At 38.2% G+C, this 18,379-nt stretch overlaps 1 protein-coding gene across 16 annotated transcripts in view; it reads left to right on the top strand.

Moving 5' to 3' along the window:
* FRYL (FRY like transcription coactivator) overlaps positions 1 to 18,379 on the top strand; it is a 259,369-nt gene that overhangs the window by 73,723 nt on the left and 167,267 nt on the right. The window lies entirely within an intron of this gene.

Here is an 18,379-nt window from a genome sequence, read left to right as displayed (position 1 = left end):
TTTCATTTAATGCATCATAAACATTTTTCTGTCTCATTTAAACTGTGCACTCCATTGTGTGATACAGTAGTTTATTCAATCAGTCCCTTATTGATGAACACTTAGAGTGACTTTAGTTGTTAATTATTAGAAGTAATTATTTAATAAATATCCATTTATTTTTTATTCATTTATTGTATTACTTTATGCCTTTGTATGATTGCTTCTTAGTATAAACTTCTGTGTGCCTTGAAAATTTTGATAGACAATGCCAAGTTACCTTTCAAAGGTATTTCAGTTTAAGCTCCCCAGGGCAGTATCCCTGTTTCTTTGTATCCTCCTTAACACTATTTCTTGTCAGTTTGAAAAATAGAGTCATATTTAGATGAAACCATACTTTCTGTTAAAATATTATGTAGAAGAAAAGAGAAGGAACTTTTAAGAAGAAATAAATATTGATATCTAGAATGTACTGGTAGTAGAAGTTAGATTTTTTATACTCTTCACTCATTTGAGTGTATAAAATGGAGGTGAGACCACTTCAGTTCAGTTCAGTTCAGTTCAGTGTCAGTCGTGTCTGACTCTTTGCGACGCCATGGACTGCAGCACGCCCGTCTTCCCTGTTCATCACCAACTCCTGGAGCTTATTCAAACTCATGTCCATTGAGTTGGTGATGCCATCCAGCTACCTCATCCTCTGTCGTCCCCTTCTCCTCCCGCCTTCAATCTTTCCCAGCATCGGGGTCTTTTCAAATGAGGCAGTTCTTTGTATCAGGTGACCAAAGTATTGGAGTTTCAGCTTTAGCATCAGTCCTTCCAATGAATATTCAGGATTGATTTCCTTTAGGATCGACTGGTTGAATCTTCTTGCAGGCCAAGAGACTCTCAAGAGTCTTCTCCAACACCACAATTTAAAAGCATCAATTCTTTGGTGCTCAGCCTTCTTTATAGTCCATCTCTCACATGCATACATGACTACTGGAAAAACCATAGCTTTGACTAGACGGAACTTTGTTGGCAAAGTAATGTTTCTACTTTTTAATATGCTGTCTAGATTGGTCATAGCTTTCCTTCCAAGGAGTAAGCGTCTTTTAATTTCATGGCTGCAATCACCATCTGCCATGATTTTGGAGCCCCCAAAATAAAGTGACTCTTAATTTCAATTAAAATCTGTGAATCATTCAGCAGTTAGTTTTGTGTTCAATAATGCAGATATGCATAAATAAGCAATATGAATATGTTAGTATATGCAGTTATTTATGTTATTAGAAATTTAGTCTTTAGCTTTCAATCTTGAATCATTTAATTGCTTTCTTCACTGTCAGTTCAGTTTAGTCGCTCAGTCATGTCCGACTCTTTGCAGTCCCACGGGCTGCAGTACTCCAGGCTTCCCTGTCCATCACTAGCTCTCAGAGCTTGCTCAAACTCATATATAAGGGACCTGTGTTTAAATGTAATATCCTATGCCCATTAGTTTAATACGGCTCCTTTTTTATTTTAAAAGACTATTTTACATATTTTTGGATATAGTATATATGTTATAAATTATAATAATGAGATTTTATAATTTATATTAATTTGCAAAAAAGCATTCGATTTGCCAGTTAAAAGACTTTCCTTACTGTATATCTTTTTTACCAATCAGTCAAAATAAAGCAAAATTATGGAACTGAAACAACTGAAGAATCTGTTGTTTGACGTTTCAGAGGCTACAGGTCCTTTGTGGAATTGCTCTTACCTCGTTTTTCTCTTCAAAAATAAATCTCAACTTTAGGAAATGGTTATTAAAATTAATTTAATGGACTTTTTGGCAATATCTGTAAAAAGATTTGGTTTCTTAAATTTCTCTTTATCAATAAAGTCCTTTTCTTAATCTCAAAATTTGATACTATGTTTTACACCAGTCTATGCACATGATTAACACCAGTCTACACATTGATTACTTGTAACTCAGCATGAATAAATTTTACCTCCTGTTTGCTGGTGGTTCTGGGATAGAGATAATGCAATAGTTTATTCAGAAGTGATACAAAGAACTGGGTACAGTTCTTTTAAAGGGTGTTACAGTTTTGCTTATTTAATGAAAGGAGAAACCAAGAGTATGAAAAGATTTCATATCAGTAGGGCAGAGAAGAAAGTACTCTTTTAGAGAAAAACTGGTATGTAATCTCATAGCTTTGTACTTGGGTCAGTTGGTTCCAACTTTTTTCATTGTTCATTCAAAATAAAAAAAGTTATTTCTGAGGAATTTAGACTGGATTTGATCAATCATATGGATTGATAATTGTACTTTTGTGAGAGGACAAGTTGAGAATAAGTTTGCAGTATATAGAAATTGACCTTGTGTCTTTTAACTCCAGAAGTATTTATAGATGTTTATGGTTTCTTTAACAAAAATATGCATATTCGATATTTTGAAGAACATTTTTCTTTGCTTTTGATAAATTTTTTCATTTTTTAAACTTCCTCTAAACATTAACTGACCTGATGTTTTAAAAGTTGATAGAAATTCTCAAACAACCCACTGAATTTACCTAAAATCTTCTATTTCTCTGTAGAATATATTAACAATTGCTTGTAGTACACTGCACACCATTTAAATCCCCTGCCACCACTTCTGCTCCTAACAAGTTTAGTTGTGGGCTTACCGCGACTTGGGTTTTCAACCAGACTTGTTTATGCCAATTATACTTGTAATTGTGATCATGTATTTTAATTAGGTATTACATAACTCAGGAAAATCTGAGGCTGAAAAGAAAGTTATTTTGGTATAAACAAAGTTGAATACTTTGGTCATACTCTGCAGAAGTGAATTCCTCAAGAAAATTTGTTTTAAATTACACATAGGTCAGAGAAGTGTTCAAGAAGGATTTTGCCCTTAGAGCCCTTTAACTTCCTACTCCACTTTGAAGAAATTGAGACTGGGTTATCATAGATGATGTACATGGACTGGAATCTAGACGAGAAAGACAATAATTGAGTTATCAGCAAATTCACCTTAAGAGACAAGGACTTGGCACTACATCAGAAAGCTAGGGAATAAACATGGATTTTATGTTTAAGTTAAAACCTTTAGTAGACCTTTTGATTTTTCCCTCCTGATTCCTACTGTAATGGAGCTTTTTGATTAAATGATTAGCTAACAGTTATAACTTACAGTAAAGAGACTCTACTTTATATGGCTGTATAATGTTGTAAATTTGTTGTAACAAAGTAAATCATTTATTTGCTAACCTATTTCCTTAATGAGGAAAAGGAATTACAATTTTCCTGTGTTCATGTTATGTAATCTATTCATAAATCCTCAAATATCTGTATACTTTTTGTGTAGAGTCCTAATTATGTAATCAAAGGCTGATTTTCTGATAGATATTATTCATGCCAGTTCTACTAATATTAATATTTATCTTCAGGCATAAGAGTTGGTGGGGAGAAAATGTGCTTCACTGATTCAGAATATACTACAGTGTTGACTGACCACTGAAGGAGAATGAATGTTAGGCATAGTTATGAGTCAGATCCTAAGAATCAGGCAGTGTGTTTTCACAGGCTTCTGTTGTAACAGCTGCAAAATCCTTCTATCTCCAGGGTTGGGTTATTTTTATTCAGATGGAATCAACCTTAATTTTGTTGTTGTTCATTCTGTTTATAGTCAAGAAGTGAGTGTAAATATATTATGGCTGACTTTTATAATTCACCAAGAACAGAGATAATGAGACATTGAGCAGAATTGAGTATGTATCAACATTATTTGAGCACCTTATTATTCTGGGTCTTGTTTTCTTGCTTTAATTTACCAATTACTTAAATGGTCTCATTTGTCTACCCATTTAATGCATACCTCTCTCTTTTTCCCCTCAAATAAAATATAAGTTGAGCATTGGACTTTGCTCTGTCTACTGATGTGTTTCAGGGTTTGGAATATAATAGTTGCTCAATAAATATTGGTTAAATAACCAGATGTTGGAGAAGGCAATGGCAACCCACTCTAGTACTTTTGTCTGGAAAATCCCCTAGACGGAGGAGCCTGGTAGGCTGCAGTCCATAGGGTTGCTAAGAGTCAGACACGACTGAGCGACTTCACTTTCACTTTTCACTTTCATGCACTGGAGAAGGAAATGGCATCCCACTCCAGTGTTCTTGCCTGGAGAATCCCAGGGACAGGGGGGCCTGGTGGGCTTACATCTGTGGGGTCGCAAAGAGTCGAACATGACTGAAGCGACTTAGCAGCAGCAGCAAGCAGATGTTATCTAAGTCCTCATGAAAATCCTGTAAGATATGTTGTTACACAAAATTTTAGAAGTTCAGGAAGGCTTAACCAAATTATTTGAGGTTTCTTGGCTACCAAGTGATACAGTAATGTCACTGTCCTTTTACTCTACATCATGGCTGTGTTTGATATTTTTGAATCTTTATGTATGAGATATTTTTTAAAACACTAGTGTATCTGTCAAGATCTATTGTTCCACTAAGGAACACGTACTTTTTTCTTTTGGTGCTTTCATTTTAATTAAGAGCGATATTTCAGTAGGAAAATACTGTAATTTTGGTGTATCTGCATCTCTTTCAGATCCTTTGTTGCACTTTAATGAACAGTTGATAATTATTTTTATAACACTCTGGTTAGGTAAGCTGATTAAGTATATAGCTGTTTCACATGACTTTAATAAAAACAATTGAGGCTCACATTAAGATACCATTTTCATTTCATTACAAAGTGTTAATGACTTCATGGAATATAAACATTTAAATAGAACGCTGGTATATCTCTCTTGAGGTGTTCAGCATAGTTCCCGAGGAGGAAGAAATCAAAATGTAGCACTAGTTATAAAATTCCAAATGCTTTTTGGTTGAGTTTTAAGGAGTTGAACAGTTTTATGAAGACCTACAAGACCTTCTAGAACCAACACCCCAAAAAGATATCCTTTTCATTATAGGGGACTGGAATGCAAAAGTAGGAAGTCAAGAAATATCTAGAATAATGTGCAAATTGGCCTTGAAGTACAGAATGAAGCAGGTCAAAGGCTAACAGAGTTTTGCCAAGAAAATGCACTGGTCTTTGGGAACACCCTCTTCCAACAACACAAGAGAAGACTCTACACATGGACATCACCAGATGGTCAACACCAAAATCAGATTGATTATATACTTTGCAGCCAAAGATGGAGAAGCCCTATACAGTCAACAAAAACAAGACTGGAAACTGTGGCTCTGATCATGAACTCCTTATTGCCAAATTCAGACTTAAATTGAAGAAAGTAGGGAAAACCACTAGACCATTCAGGTATGACCTAAATCAAATCCCTAATGAATATTCAGTGGAAGTGAAAAATAGAGTCAAGGGATTAGATCTGATAGAATGCCTGATGAACTATGGACAGAGGTTCGTGACATTGTACAAGAGACATTGATCAGAACCATCCCCAAGAAAAAGAAATGCAAAAAGGGAAAATGGTTGTCTGAGGAGGCCTTATAAATAGCTATGAAAATAGAGAAGTGAAAGGCAAAAGAGAAAAGGAACGATATACCCATCTGAAAGCAGAATTCCAAAGAATAGCAAGGAGAGATAAGAAAGCCCTCCTCAGTGATCAATGCAAAGAAACAGAGGAAAACAATAGAATGGGAACGACTGGAGATCTCTTCAAGAAAATTAGAGATACCAAGGAAACTTCATGCAAAGATGGGCTCAATAAGGGACAGAAATGGTATGGACCTAACAGAAGCAGAAGATATTAAGAAGAGATGGCAAGAATACACAGAAGAAATGTACAAAAAGATCTTCATGACTCAGATAATCACAGTGGTATGATCACTCACCTAGAGCCAGACATCCTGGGATGTGAAGTCAAGTGGGCCTTAGGAAGCATCACTATGAACAAAGCTAGTGGAGGTGATGGAATTCCAGTGGAGCTATTTCATATCCTAAAAGATGATGCTGTGAAAGTGCTGCACTCAATATGCCAGCAAATTTGGAAAACTCAGCAGTGGCCACAGGACTGGAAAAGGTCAGTTTTCATTCTAATCCCAGAGAAAGGCAATGCCAAAGAATGCTCAAACTACCACACAGTTGCACTCATCTCAGATGCTAATAAAGTAATGCTCAAAATTCTCCAAGCCAGGCTTCAGCAGTACATGAACCATGAACTTCCAGGTGTTCAAGTTGTTTTAGAAAATGCAGAGGAACCAGAGATCAAATTGCCAACATCTGCTGGATCATGGAAAAAGCAAGAGAGTTCTACTTCTGCCTTATTGACTACATCAAAGCCTTTGACTGTGTGGATCACAACACACTGTGGAAAATTCTTCAAGAGATGGGAAAAGCAGATCACCTGACCTGCCTCCTGAGAAATCTGTATGCAGGTCAGGAGGCAACAGTTAGAACTGGACATGGAACGACAGACTGGTTCCAAATCAGGAGAGGAGTACGTCAAGGCTGTGTATTGTCACCCTGCTTATTTAACTTCTATGCAGAGTACATCATGAGAAATGCTGGACTGGATGAAGCACAAGCTGGAATCAAGATTGCTGGGAGAAATATCAATAACCTCAGATATACAGATGACACCACCCTTATGGCAGAAAGTGAAGAAGAACTAAGAGCCTCTTGATGGAAGTGAAAGAGGAGAGTGGAAAAAAGTTGGCTTAAAACTCAACATTCAGAAAACTTTCAAGATAATAGTATCTGGTCCCGTCATTTCATGGCAAATAAATGGGGAAACAATGCAAACAATAAGAGACTTTATGTTTGGGGGCTCCAAAATCACTGCAGATGGTGACTGTAGCCATGAAATTAAAAGACACTTACTCCTTGGAGGAAAAGTTATGACCAACCTGCTGCTGCTGCTAAGTCGCTTCAGTCGTGTCTGACTCTGTGCGATCCCATAGACGGCAGCCCACCAGGCTCCCCCGTCCCTGGGATTCTCCAGGCAAGAACACTGGAGTGGGTTGCCATTTCCTTCTCCAGTGCATAAAAGTGAAAGTGAAGTCGCTCAGGCATGTCCGACTCTTCGCGACCCCGTGGACTGCAGCCTACCAGGCTCTTCCGTCCATGGGATTTTCCAGGCAAAAGTACTGGAGTGGGGTGCCATCGCCTTCTCCGTATGACTAACCTAGACAGCTTATTAAAGAGCAGAGACATTACTTTGCCAACAAAGGTCCGTCTAGTCAAGGCTATGGTTTTTCCAGTGGTCGTATATGGATGTTAGAGTTGGACTCTAAAGAAAGCTTAGCGCTGAAGAACTGATGCTTTTGAACTGTGGTGTTGGAGAAGACTCTTGAGAGTCCCTTGGACTGCAAGGAGATCCAACTAGTCCATCCTAAAGGAAATCAGTCTGAGTGTTCATCGAAAGGACTGGTGCTGAAGTTGAAACTCCAATACTTTGGCCACCTTATGTGAAGAACTGACTCATTTGAAAAGACCCTGATACTGGGAAAGATTGAAGGTGGGAGGAGAAGGGGACGACAGGGGATGAGCTGGTTGGATGGCATCACCTCCTCAATGGACACGAGTTGGAGTACTCTGGGAGTTGATGATGGACAGGGATGGATAGCCTGATGTGCTGCAGTCCATGGGTTCACAAAGAGTCAGACATGACTGAGCAACGGAACTGACTAGTGAAGAAGTGACTAGTGAAGAATGGGGGATGCTAACTATTACTAACTGGATTTTCTTAATAAGTGACCTTTTTAGTTTTGTTTTTGTCGAACCATTGCTCTCAGTGGTTAGATTTTATGTCACTTGAATAACTTGCTTTTGTTTGATACAGCCTGTATTGGGTAGAGGAATACCATGGCAGACCAGCTTCCTTTAAGATGGGAATGAGATGAGTAAAGAGTATTCTAAGTGTTCATCAAAGACTAGATTATTAATAGGGAATTTAGAGAAAGTCTTGTGAGAAAATCGAGATGAAGTTTTTCTTTTGCCATTTCAAATGCTAATAGACCAAAAGAGATGGAGAATCCTTTGAAATTCAGATGTCACTAAAAGATTGTTGGGCGCAGTAGAGTCATGGAAGAACCTGAGCTCCAGGTCATTTTCAGTCTGCTTTAGAATTTCTGATTTGACCCAAATGATAGCTTATTTTCATATGTAAGTGTCTGAAGGAGTTCACAAATTCTTTTTTATGCAAATGGGATTTGGAAGTGCTGAGCTTTTCATTGTTGTTATTTTTCAGTATCTAAGCCATGTACAACTCTTTGCGACCCTGTGGACTGCAGCACGCCAGGCTTCCCTGTCCACCATTTCCCTGAGCTTGCTCAAACTCATGTCCATTGAGTGAGTGATTCCTTCCAAACAATTCATCTTCTGTCCCCCACTTCTCCTCCTGCCCTCAACCTTCCCCAGCGTCAGGCTCTTGTCCTGAAATCAAGTAGGACTGCTTCCTTAAGTGGGCCTTTGGTTACTTTTCAGGCAGTACTTATGGAAGGTTGTAGGAGAAATCTTGTGGGTGGTTACTTTCAAGCCTTCTCTGAGTCTATGAGAATTCTTATGATAGAGAAGTGATATTGGAAAGACCTCCAAGTGTGAGAGGAGAGAGGCAGTGAAGTCTTGAGAACAGAGTCGAGTGGGGGCTTTGATCTAACCTGAGCTGAGCTCCGCTGGTGACTGGCTATGTGTCCTTGAACAGGCTACTTAATCTCTCTAGGCCAGTTGACTTCACCTGTCAATTTGAATGATATTTTCTATGTAGCATTGTTTTTAAGATTACCAAAAATGGCAATGAAATTGATACACAGTTCCGTACATGGTGGCTACTATTGTTTACAAAGAATTTTGGATTTTTGACTTGGAGGTAGATGAATCAGTTTAGCTAGAATTTATCTTTGGAGCATTCCATCATAGAAAGCATTCTAGGAATTTGGACCTAGGTCTTTCATTGTGCATAATTCTGAACCATTTTAGCATGTGATTTATAGCTTCATGACAGATCATGGGAGCTTGGGTTGCAACACCTTCTCCTGTGCTTTCCTTCTTTGTCTATAATGTGCACTCTTCCAAATAGCTACAGCCAAATGGTCTTGTGATTCAGATATGAAGGTTTTTAGAAGTTGGTATAACAGTATTACTTCAGTAGTTTCTCTTGGCTGGTTTTAAAGTTCACCTAAGACTTCTTAAGAAGGGTCATTTTGAACTGTCTCCTCAAATTACATGGATGTATATTTTTGAAAATCGGGGCAGTTAAATGTGGCTAGAATTAGGGGCAGTGTCTTTACTTCTTTGGCTTTTAGAAAGACTTTTAGAAGTCCGCCTGTAATGTCCTTTTAGAAAGGACTTGCAAGAAAATTAACTGAAGTGGAGATGTACCTGTTTCCATTTTTAAGAGGCCTGGAATGATTTCTTCTCTATCCCACTTTGTTGTTTTCCTAATCACAGAACTGATGTTGATGTAGTATAAACACTGGTATGGTGATACCGGTTGTTCAAACACTACAATTTCTACTATCAGTTGATATTCAGCTATAGCTACATCCCTTCCCCAAGTGTTCCTGCAGTCTCAGCCCTCCTGCCCTACCCCAGGACCCTCTTAGCCTTTACCTTCTCCAGGGGATCTTCCAAACCCAGGGATTGAACCCAGGTCTCCTACATTGCAGACAGATTCTTTACCAGCTGAACCACAAGGGAAGCCCAAGAATACTGGAGTGGGTAGCCTATCCCTTCTCCCAAGGATCTTCCCGACTTAGGAATCGAACTGGGATCTCCTGCATTACAGGTGGATTCTTTACCAACTGCGCTGTAAGGGAAGACCTTGACCACCTCAGGTTTCATAAACTAATCAGTGAGTCCTCGCCACACCAGGGTCCCTGGACCCACCTCCACTCTGAGGCTGGGCTGGTTACATTGTTCAGTTACAATACTTTCCTGGTGGCTATTTTGATCATCACTTCTGCTTATTCTCAGTTAGAGAAACAAAAGGCAGGAAATGGCGTGTCTAAGATAAAATAGTTGAAACAAAAGGGGATAAGAAAAATATAAACAAATATTAGAAATAATGCATAAAAAGATGAAAAATTGATAAAAAATAATATCCATATTGGAAGATTCTGAAAAAAGAATATAGAGGTTAAAACATGCACAGCAGAGCAGGTTAAGATGACTAAAGCTGAATGTAAATTTAAAATGTAACTAAAAGAATTATACTAGAAAGGTTAGACAAAAATAAAGTGTGCTATAAAGGGAATTCAGGAAGCAACATCCAAACCAAGGGTTAACTCCACCCACCTATAAGTTGTGGCCTTTGGGTTGAGGCAACAATCCATAGTTACAAGCTTCTAATCATGCTTACTTCCTGCAGCTGGAACTCGGTAGGGGGAATAGAAGTCTCTGTGTGGTTGTTTTTGGGGTTAGCTAGTTTCTGTCAGCCCTAACCTCAGTTAATTATTCTCTGTCTTTGTCCACTAGCTTCTGTTATTCCATTCAATATAAAAGTGTTGCTTCTTTTTCTAGGTAGTGAATTCTTTGAGAACTAAGTTGGTCCTATCTATGTGGGTAGCCCCAGAGCTTAGCCCCATGGCAGGCACTTAGTAAGCACTTATTAAATGTTGGTTGAAAGTTAAGAGTCTTCTGTCCTTTGATTCTTGTCCTTTATGTGCCAGAACAAGTTTTCACTTGTTATGGAGAGCTGCTGTCAGTTGCCATATTTAGCTCACTGACTTTTTCCTTCAAAACCATCTAGCACATTGCTCAGTGGGCAGTGGTTCCTGAGGCAAAACCAGCCTTCCATTAGTTTGAAAAGGAAAAAAGGTGGGGGAAAAAACACCTTCAAATCAAAGCAAAAAGTGATCTAGAATAGAGATTGGCAAGCTTTTTCTGGGAAGAGCCAGGTAGTAAATATTTTAGGATCTGGGGGCCCTAAGTCTCTGTCATAACTGTTTAGCTTTGACTCTGTAGAGCAAAAGAAGCCTGGATGGTGAAATAATGTGTGTGGCTGTGTTTCAGAACAAGCGATGCACCAGATTTGGTCTAGGGACCGAAGTGTTCCGGCCCTAAGCTAGAATATGGGAAAGGATGTTGCTAACATCAGAGAGCTACATACAGGTGATTTACCTGGGAAGTAGAGAACGGACCGCTTGAAGAACAGCTCCACTGTTATACTTACTTTCTGTAACTCTTGGAATAGTGTGTTATCCACAGTAGGTATTCATTAAATATTCATTAATTTGATTTGGATCCAATTATATCATTTATCCTCCCTGGGCTTCAGTTGTCTCATCTAAGATTTGAGGGACTATGTTTCATGATCTCTAAAAATTCTTCAGTTAAAAAAAAAAATCTGTGATTCTCTATTTGTGGAAGGCCAGATGGTTCATTCTTTAAAGATAACAATTGTTGGCTCAACAGATTTCCCGTATGCCCTTAATACCCTGATGTGGAGTTTTAAAATAGTTGCTTTTTATCAATCATCTTGTTTTATGGACCTTTCTATAATGGAACTCATTGTCTACTAGGCTATACCTGTACTTTCCAACCACCTTTAGCACCCCATCCTGCTACACATGAGGATAGAATATGTACCTTGTCTTAGTTTAGCCATAAGGTTTTTTAAACCTAGTCATTTTTTAAATAGAGTATAAATTAACTCTAAAGGTAATCCATTGCATGTTTCTTTTTTTAGAATACAAGGATTCTTTAAAGACAGATGGGGATCAAGATGGGGATCAGTCCGCCTTTGAGAATTGTTTCACCAAACACCATATCAGCAAAGTGAACATTCTATCATTGATTTATTCAAACTGTTAAGTAATAATATAAAATAATTTTAGATATTATAGATGTAAATTACTGGCACATTAACTGAATTTTAAAGTCTACTTTTATTTAAACTTTTGATGCTTCCCACATGGTGCTAGGGGAAGGAATCTGCCTGCCAGTGCAGGAGATGCAAGAAACATGGGTTCAGTCCCTAGGTCAGGCAGATCCCTGGGGTAGGAAATGGCAACTCACTCCACTATTTGTGCCTAGAAAATTCCATGGGCAGAGGAGCCTGGCAGGCTATAGTCCATGGGGCCGCAAAGGGTTGGACATGACTGAGCACACACACACATACATTTTTGACAGAATTTCTGTTTCTAAAGAGTGATTGTTTAAGGTTAGGTAAGCCATCCAATGATCTCTTATACTGTTCTCAAGAAGTATAAACTGGCATATATTTCTAGAAACTTTAAAAAAACTCTAAAAAGCTCTTTATAAGGAATGCAGAAAATTTATTATATCTTAGGGCTCTGAATTTTCTTAATCTCTATTTTTAAATAAATATGTGCTATTATTTTAAAATAAGAGATGTGCTAAAAATGATATAAGCAAGATAATTTTTATATCAGTATATCTTATATTAATATATCTTAAAATTAGCTCTTCTTAAGCTTTACTGTGCTTAAGAATGACCTAGGGAATCTTATGAAGACGTGGGTTCTGATTTACAAGGTTTAGAATGAGGTTTTAAAGAATATTAATGTTACGAAGGTAGGTTCTTCCAAATTAGTTTTTAATACAGTATAATATATTGTGATTAAGATTGATCATTCATAAACATTTCCTGGGTTTCAGACTTGCCCATTTAATTACCGTGAACAGTCTCTTCATCTTCCTAAAATTGCTGGTACTCTACTTTCTAAGTGTAATTTTTGTCTTTACATTTGGTTGCCTCTGCAGTTTGGTACTTCCTTTCCTTTGTATTCTTTATTACAGCCTTGCCAACTCACCTTTTGTTTTAAAAGTAAGAATGGTATTAAAAAGTGGCTCTAACAATAAACATTTCTAGTTCATTGAAAACTTATTGTGCTACTGACAACGTAAGAAAAATTCAGAAAGACAATGTTGGCAGGAAGTCATGAGCCTTTGCTTTGTGATGGTGCTTCATGGAGAAAGTGACCATTGGTCTCCACTGACCTTGGCCAGTTAATGGTTTACATCTCTGTTCTGACATGTTGTTATTAGCTAGTGCCCATTTTCACATTCAAAAAAGTTCTTCTTTGGGCAATACATTTTAAGTTCACCTTCAATTATGGTCCATAGAATTTTACCTATTTTTCCCATTCAGTTCAGTTCAGTCGTTCAGTCGTGTCCGACTCTTTGCAACCCCATGAATCGCAGCACACCAGGCCTCCCTGTCCATCACCAACTCCTGGAGTTCACTCAGACTCATGTCCATCGAGTCGGTGATGCCATCCAGCCATCTCATCCTCTGTCGTCCCCTTCTCCTCCTGCCCCCAATCCCTCCCAGCATCAGAGTCTTTTCCAATGAGTCAACTCGTCGCATGAGGTGGCCAAAGTACTGGAGTTTCAGCTTCAGCATCAGTCCTTCTGATGAACACCCAGGACTGATCTCCTTTAGGATGGACAGGTTGGATCTCCTTGCAGTCCAAGGGACTCTTAAGAGTCTTCTCCAACACCACAGTTCAAAAGCATCAATTCTTTGGCGCTCAGCTTTCTTCACAGTCCAACTCTCACATCCATACATGACCACTGGAAAAACCATGGCCTTAACTAGACGGACTTTTGTTGGCAAAGTAATGTCTCTGCTCTTTAATAAGCTGTCTAGGTTGGTCATAACATTCCTTCCAAGGAGTCAGCGTCTTTTAATTTCATGGCTGCAATCACCATCTGCAGTGATTTTGCCAGTAGGATTGACCAGTTTTAATGCATATACTCTTTTTTCTTCTCAGTACATCTGTATATCCTGTACTGACAATGAAAGTATCTTAGTAGTAAGAATTCTGGTTTCTTTGGGGGCAGTGAATATACATTGTGCATGTTGTAAAAAATATAAATCCAATAACTAACCTTTTGACTAGAAACTTTCTATCTGGATTTTTTCACCTGTATTTTCCAAAAGCAATTTCAGGTGATTACATTTAATTTCTAGTGTCTAGAGTTCTTAAGGAACTCAGGAATCAGTTTTAAATATATTCAGAAATAGATTTTTGTTTTAATTCAAGAAATAATAATGTCTTAGCACTGGGCCAAATGATAGCAAATTGGTATGGTTTTTGAGGGCAGAGAAGAAAGTATGATTACAGGGTCTGGACTACTTCATTTTAGGCAAAGGAAGCAATTTTTTTGTTTTACGTGTGAAATACATAAAAAGAATTCAAAGCTAGAAATAAATTGGGCTATTAATCAATACCCTGTGTCAGGAAGGTAACAGTAATTATACCTTATGGCATTCTTGAATAATGTATTGCTGTATAGGTAACCACTCTCCAAGTTATTGACCTTAGTTAAAAGGCTTCTTTATTGCTTTTATGGTGCTAACTTGTGAATACACTAATGTATTGATCTAATCTGTGACATTGTCTGAAGCTTATTTTTATTAGACTCTGTTATATGACCATTAATTCAGAAACTGATTTATACTTCTAAAATAAGTAGTTTATTTGGTCACGACCTGAATCCTTTCTCTCCAGAAATCTAGATGGAATTCTGGTCCTTGTATTTCAGGGGAAGAGTCTCATCATTACTCTTTTGTTTATTTTATTTTAAAATTATTGTCTCTTGCTTGCTTTTATTTCTCTTGGTTTCAGCTGAATTTGTTACTTTGTGGTTAGTATTGGCTAGCATGTACTTGGAGGTAGTGAACTCTGCTTACCCCCTTCATAAATGGAGAAGCTGGGGGACTTGTGAGAGTGGCTGTGTACTTCTGTGTTTGTTCTTCTCTTGCTTCTAGCCCTGGTGCCTCTTTTAGACTTGAGATTTATGTTGCCCAAACTCTCCTTGCTACCCCTTGCAAACTACCCCTTGCCAGCCCATGTTTAGTACCACTGTCCACCCAGTCACCTAAGTGTAAGGGTCACTTTTTTTTTTTTTTTTTTTTTTACTATTTTAGCTTTGCCTCTTTTTTTTTTTTTTTTTCTGTATGCTAACAATCACCAGATCCATCAAGAAATACCTATTCAGAAAAAAATGAAATCTGTCTTCCTAGTCCCATTTTTATTTCCTTTTTCTGAATTATTCTAAGTATGTATGTGCTCATTTGGGTCTAATTCTTTGTGGCCCCATGGATTAGCCTGCCAGGCTTCTGTGTCCATGGAATTTTCCAGGCAAGAATATTAGAGTGGGTTGCCATTTCCTTCTCCAAGGGATCTTTCCCACCCAGGGATCGAACTTGCATCTCTTGTGTCTCCTGCATTGGCAGGCAGATTCTTCACCACTAGCACCACGTGGGAAGGCACTAAGTATGTATACTAGTTATCTTTTTATAGTCCTTACCCCTTACCTAAGCGATATAGATAGCCCATCAGCTTTCACTGTGTTCTCCTTAAGTCCATTCTCCCCTTCACTAATCAGGTTGGTCTGTCTGACCTTGTTCTTGATTACAGAGCTCTTCTATGGCGTCCAGTTATAGACCTCAGTATTTTGTGGGGAGCCTATTCGTATTTCAGGGATTCTTTGAGAATCTCCTCAGGCAAGTGGCTAGGGCTCTGATGCTCTAACCCTGGTCAGCCAGAGTTACTTTGATTTCAGTCTGATTTCCTTTTGGGGATTAAGCATAAAATTCATTCTTCAGAAGAAGGTCCACTGCTGAACAGATTTCATATTTGATATTGTTCCCTGTGAGTGGCCATCCCTGATCACTCTATCTTAGCTAGGCCTTCTCTGATTTTTTTTTCTCTGTCACTACACCTGCTTTATTACCGTCACAGCACTTACAACTGGTTATTTTGTATCTGGATGTATGTATGTAGTGACATGGACTACCCTGGTGGCCCAGATGGTAAAGAATCCAGTCCTGCAATGTGGGAGACCTGGGTTTGATCCCTGGGTTGGGAAGATCCGCTGGAGGAGGGCATGGCAACCCACTCCAGTATTCTTGCCTGGAGACTCCCATGGACAGAGGAGGCTGGCTGGCTACAGTCCACTGAGTCCCAGAGTCGGAGACAACTGAGCGACAAAGCACGCAGCAAGTAGGGCCGGGCACCCACACATACCACATACTCTTTATCACCACCATTGGATCCCAGCCTTCCCAAGGGCGCAAGCTTTGTTTTATTCACTAAATTATCCTTTTTGTACCTGGCATGATGCTTTCACACAGTGGTTAGACCATTTATATTTAATTAGGGACATGGTTGGATTTAAATCTATCTTTCGGTTGTTTCCTGTTTGTCCCATCTGTCTTCCCCTCCTCCTTTGCTTTTTAGTACTCTAATTTATTCTACTATTGGCTTATTACTTAAAAATTTTAAAATAAAATTAGGGGTTTTAAATCTGAGGTTTAAAAAATGAATTTTACCTCACTGTAGTCTACTTTCAAATGATAGCACATTTTATGTAGACTGTAGGATCTTGAAACTTTATACTTGTTTCTCCCCTTCATCCTTTGTACCATTGTAGTCAGATGTTTTATTTTTACACACAGTATAAACCTGATTTTGTTGTAGATTGTTAACCACTTTTGCTTGAAGCAGTCAATTAACATAAAGAAAATTGAAAACAAGAAGCAAAAGTTCTTCTCCTTCCTGCTAGTGTACCATTTCTGACACTTTCCATCACTTGTTTTCGATAGTATTCTTTAGGTTATACAGGTTTTCATCCGGTATAATTTTTTCTTCTGCCTAAAGAACTTTCATTAACATTTTTTTGTATGTAGATCTGCCGGTGACAGGTTCTTTCAGTTTTTGTCTGTCTCAGAGAAGTTTTTGCTTGATCTTTGCAAGATATTTTCACCAGATAATAGAATTATAGGTCATCAGTTTTAAGCTTTTCAGTGATAGCATGCATTCCAACTTCTGCTTTGTATAGTTTCAGATGAAACGTCCTCATTTTTATCTTTGTTCCACTGTATGTAGTTTATCATTTTTTTCAACTGCTCTTGAGATTTTTCTCTTTTGTCGTTGGTTTCCAGCAGTTAGCTTATGATGTGGTTGGCATATTACAACATGTATTAGATGATCTGATATTGCTCCAAAGGTCGCTGAGGCTTTGTGCATTTCCTCCCCCTTGTTTTATCATTTAGACTTCACTTTGTAGAGTTAATATTTCCATTTCGGCATACTTACTGATCTTTTCTTCCATAGACTCTAATCTTCTCCTGGTACCAGCCATTAAATGTATTTTTTAGATATTGTTTGTTTTATCTGTGTTCTAGTTGAATCTTTTTTTTCTCTTTATCTTTCTTTTTCTCCTCATCAAAAAGATGTTCATTATAGACTCAGATTACAGGATTTTTATTGGGGCTGCTGACATGGCACATACCCCGTTTTGGACTTGCTGAAGGAAAGCAGTTGTTCAGCATAAACTATATTGTTTGTACCAAAAATTTAGGCATAATTGAGCTGCTCTTTTCAGTTCTGGGAATGGTCGCTGCTGCTGCTAAGTCGCTTCAGTCGTGTCCGACTCTGTGCTACCCCATAGACGGCAGCCCACCAGGCTCCCCCTGTTCCTGGGATTCTCCAGGCAAGAACACTGGAGTGGGTTGCCATTTCCTTCTCTAATGCATGAAAGTGAAAAGTGAGAGTGAAGTCACTCAGTCATGTCGGACTGCTAACGACCACATGGACTGCAGCCTACCAGGCTCCTCTGTCCATGGGATTTTTCCAGGCAGGAGTACTAGAGTGGGGTGCCATTGCCTTCTCCTGGGAATGGTGGGCCCCTCTTAAAATTTAAGTTCCTTGATGCTAGCCAGGGGCCAATCAAAGCAGACCTTTCAAAGAACATCAGTCAAGCCTGGTAAGTTAACACTTCTGTATGTACAATATGAGATTTGTCTCTTCTCCTTTATTTACTTAATCATTTATTTATACAAGTATAGCCTCAGTGCATATTTATTTTATACTTTTGGTTATATTCCATACTACATTGTTTATTTTGTTGCTCCAAGTGTTGGCTTTGACTGTTGGCAGCTCTATCACTTGGCTCCCATTTCCCTTTGACATACCCACATTATTTTGTGTTTTGAGCCCTTTCCCACTTCCTGGCCTTACAAGATGTCCAGGCCTATCTTGTGTGTTCTATGCTCTAGCCCTTGAATCAGTCATTTCTCCAAGGAAATGAATTTTTTAAATGTTAAATCCAATTCATGGTAGACAATTTGAGAAATATAGAAAGTAGAATTAAGTGTACTAAAAAGTAAATGTTAACTACTGTTATAGATAATTATTGTTAATTTTTTGTTGTATTATAAAGCAAAATAGGAAGTGATTTCTACAGCCTTTTTGTTTTTTCGTTTTTACATTTCATGTGTGATGTTAATTACCTGGTAGACCCAAGAGCATCTTTCCTTCCATACCAAAAATTTTTCAGTCTCTTTTCTAAACTCCAGAAACGATGAGGACTTTCCAAAGAGGCTAAAATCTGTGGGGACTGTGAAAGGCTCTAGGAGTGATAGGATATTTGACATTTTTTGCAGAAAAACTTGTTAAGTTTCTATTTTTTCCATACTATGATTATTTGGATACCGGTTTA

This window comes from Ovis aries, chromosome 6, assembly GCF_016772045.2.
Source record: "Ovis aries strain OAR_USU_Benz2616 breed Rambouillet chromosome 6, ARS-UI_Ramb_v3.0, whole genome shotgun sequence".
In the NCBI taxonomy this organism is placed as follows: Eukaryota; Metazoa; Chordata; class Mammalia; order Artiodactyla; family Bovidae; genus Ovis; species Ovis aries.
This window is presented reverse-complemented; position numbering and strand designations above follow the sequence as displayed.